Below are 4,158 nucleotides of genomic sequence, written 5' to 3' on the forward strand. Positions count from 1 at the left end.
GTTAGTCACTAACATAATTGTGACAAATTCGTGCATTTTTTATATTCATAAAAATAAGTTGATCAATACCCGACCTATCTTTTGTGTCTTTAAAAAAGACTTTGAACTTTACATTAAAACGCTCTCTACCTCTAACAACAAAAAAGCTGTTAAAACGACGATGCTGCATTATGTGTTCCAAATTTAAGCCTATGGCTTTGCACTTTGTTTATTATATATATATCTTTTTTTGTATTCTATTTTTGTTATTTTGAATTTACAACCCCCTGGCGCTGAGTTGTGCTGTTTTCATAAAGTTTTATAATGTTGTATATTGTTGTTTGACTTACTGTTTGTAATTATTGAAATTTATGAATAAACATTTTAAAAAAAAAATTAAAAAAAATTGTGTTTTAAATAAAGTACCCCCAAAGGATGAATACTGAAAATATGTTTTTAAGTCCATCCATCCATTTTCTACCGCTTATTCCCTTTTGGGGTCATTGGCGCATATCTCAGCTACAACCAGGCAGAAGGCGGGGTATACCCTGGACAAGTCGCCACCTCATCGCAGGGCCAACACAGACAACATTCACACTCACATTCACACACTAGGGACCATTTAGTGTTCCCAATCAACCTATCCCCAGGTGCATGTCTTTGGAAGTGGGAGGAAGCCGGAGTATCCGGAGGGAACCCACGCATTCACGGGGAGAACATGCAAACCCCACACAGAAAGATCCCGAGCCTGGGATTGAACCCAGGACTGCAGGACCTTCATGTTGTGAGGCAGACGCACTAACCCCTCTGCCGTCATGGTTTAAAAATTTTTTTAACGTTCTGGATTTAAAAATATACCCAAATTGACATACTTTGATTACTTTAAATGCTGGGATAGGCTCCAGCGACCCCATAACTCTGACATGGAGCGGTAGAAATGGATGGATGGATACATGTCCCGCTCCCCTGCAACTTAGTGAACTGATTAAGTTTTATCCGTACAATTTTGTGGAAAAAGCATTTAAAAAAAAAAAAAAAAATCGGCTTTAGATACTTTTCAAAAAGTTGAAAAATAAAATGCTGTAAATGGCGCTAAAATACAATATGTACTTTGTATATTGTTAAAAATAATGAGTTGTCTCGTGATGAAGCACACAAAAATATCACGTTAATTATCCATCCATACATCCATCCATTTTCCACCGCTTGTCCCTTATGGGGTTAAAGGCAGGGGGGGGGGGGGGGGGGTCCTGGAGCCTATCCCAGCTGCACACGGGTGGAAGCCGGCGTACACCCAGGACAAGTCGCCACCTCATCGCAGGGTCATGTTAATTTTATACATATATACATATATATATATATATATATATATATAGATTGTAGCTGAGATAGGCGCCAGCGCCCCCCGGGACCCCACAAGGGAATAAGCGGTAGAAAATGGATGGATATATAGTATGTACAGTGAGGCCAAAAAGTATCCAGTCAGCCACCGATTGTGCAAGTTCTCCCACTTAAAATGATGACAGAGGTCTGTAATTTTCATCATAGGTACACTTCAACTGTGAGAGACAGAATGTGAAAAAAAAATCCAGGAATTCACATTGTAGGAAATTTAAAGAATTTATTTGTAAATTATGGTGGAAAATAAGTATTTGGTCACTTCAAACAAGGAAGATCTCTGGCTCTCACAGACCTGTAACTTCTTCTTTAAGAAGCTCTTCTGTCCTCCACTCGTTACCTGTATTATTGGAACCTGTTTGAACTCGTTATCTGTATAATAGACACCTGTCCACAGCCTCAAACAGTCGAGAGTCCAAACTCCACTATGGCCAAGACCAAAGAGCTGTCGAAGGACACCAGGAAATAAATTGTCAACCTGCACCAGACTGGGAAGAGTGAATCTACAATAGGCAAGCAGCTTGGTGTGAAAAAATCAACTGTGGGAGCAGTTATCAGAAAATGGAAGACATACAAGACCACTGATTATCTCCCTCGATCTGGGGCTCCACGCAAGATCTCATCCTGTGGGGTCAAAATGATCATGAGAACGGTGAGCAAAAATCCCAGAACCTCACGGGGGGACCTGGTGAATGACCTGCAGAGAGCTGGGACCAAAGTAACACAGTAACACACTACGCACGACGGGGAATCAAATCCTGCAGTGCCAGACGTGTCTCCCTGCTTAAGCCATTGTATGTCTAGGCCCGTCTGAAGTTTGCCAGAGAGCACATAGATGATACAGTAGAGGATTGGGAGAATGTCATGTGGTCAGATGAAACCAAAATAGAAATTTTTGGTATAAACTCAACTCGTCGTGTTTGGAGGAAGAAGAATACTGAGTTGCATCCCAAAAACACCATACCAACTGTGAAGCATGGGGGTGAAAACATCATGCTTTGGGGCTGTTTTTCTGCTAAGGGGACAGGACGATTCATCCGTGTTAAGGAAAGAATGAATGGGGCCATGTATCGTGAGATTTTGAGCCAAAACCTCCTTCCATCAGTGAGAGCTTTGAATGCTTGACCAAATACTTATTTTCCACCATAATTTACGAATAAATTCATTAAAATTCCTACAACGTGACTTCCTGGATTTTTTTTTCACATTCTGTCTCTCACAGTTGAAGTGTACCTATGATGAAAATTACAGACCGCTGTCATCATTTTAAGTGGGAGAACTTGCACAATCGGTGGCTGACTTTTTTGCCCCACTGTATAAATATATATATATACACACACACACACAGTATGTATATATATACATACACAGTATGTATATACATAGTATATATATACACAGTATGTATACATATATATATACAGAAATATATACACACTATATATATATATATATATATACACAGTATATACAAACACACACACTATATATATATATATTTATATAAATACACATACATACGCAGATTAATCACGCAGTTTTTGTTTTCTGCTTCAAAATACACCCGATGTGAATTTATATGGAACAATTACAAAGTTGTGATGAAATAAATTACGCACAACAAACATTTGGAAAATGTTCCTGGATGCCATTTGGACAGTCGTATCGCTTGTTTCCAAATATTAGATACTTTATTCATTCAGGATTTAATATTGGGGTCTTTTTTAAGTTAACTGAAATTTTGCAAGGGAGTGGTTGCAATGAATCGCTTACCTGTGATTAATTAATCATCCAATTTTGAGTGTGATTAAAAACAATTTGCATTATACACTCAGGTTGAATATTTTCTTATAACACTTAAATGAAAAATACACAAATGTTAAAATATAAATGCATATTAAAATGTATTTTTTTATATATGAAAATGTTAAATAGATGTTAAATTAATATAAAAATGTTATATACATATGTACATATATACATGTTAAAAAAATATTAGTCATACTAGATTAACTATGATAAATCTTTAGTGATAGATTACTTGCTTGCGTAACTAAACTTTGCTTAAGAAAAAAAAAACTATATTTGTACACCAGTGCAATTTTGTTGTCAGAATGTCATCCAGGGATAAGTTAAACTTGAATGCATGTAAAACACATTTTTACCAATATTTGGTAAGTTTTATCTTAAGTTCTAGCAGGCCATATTTTAGGAGTGAAATTTGGCAGCGAGCACACCAGTTGGAGTCTAGTCTCCGCACTATACTGACGTAAGTATTGATCTTATCACTGACCGTACAGCGGTTAAAATAAAAAGCTTGTACGGTCAAAATAAATTGCATGATTAATGCTATAATTCTGTGTGATTAATCATGAGTTAACATGTTAATCTAGACAATAATTAAAACATATGTAAAATAAAAATATAAAAATGTTTAAAAAATCATGATTCAACCCGCATCCACAGTTTATAAATATTTAGTACATAGTTGTAACAAACAACTTGAATAGGTCAACACATTTTAAATTGTCATTATTCTTTTTTTTAAATAAAAAAAGGCAATATATTGAAACTTAAATGTAATTATGGGCCACACCAATCATCACAAAATTGGATGTACTTTTGAGGACAAGGACGTGCAGAACATTTAATCAAGATTGGTTGAAAAACATGAGCGGCAATTGGTGGTTTACTAAAGTCTGGATGCCCATCAGTGGATTTTCTACAGCAAATCCGGATGACAGAAAAAACCCGTTTGAAAAAAAAAAAAAGGGAGAAGTG

This window comes from Nerophis ophidion, linkage group LG08 (genome assembly GCF_033978795.1).
Source record: "Nerophis ophidion isolate RoL-2023_Sa linkage group LG08, RoL_Noph_v1.0, whole genome shotgun sequence".
Taxonomy (NCBI): Eukaryota; Metazoa; Chordata; class Actinopteri; order Syngnathiformes; family Syngnathidae; genus Nerophis; species Nerophis ophidion.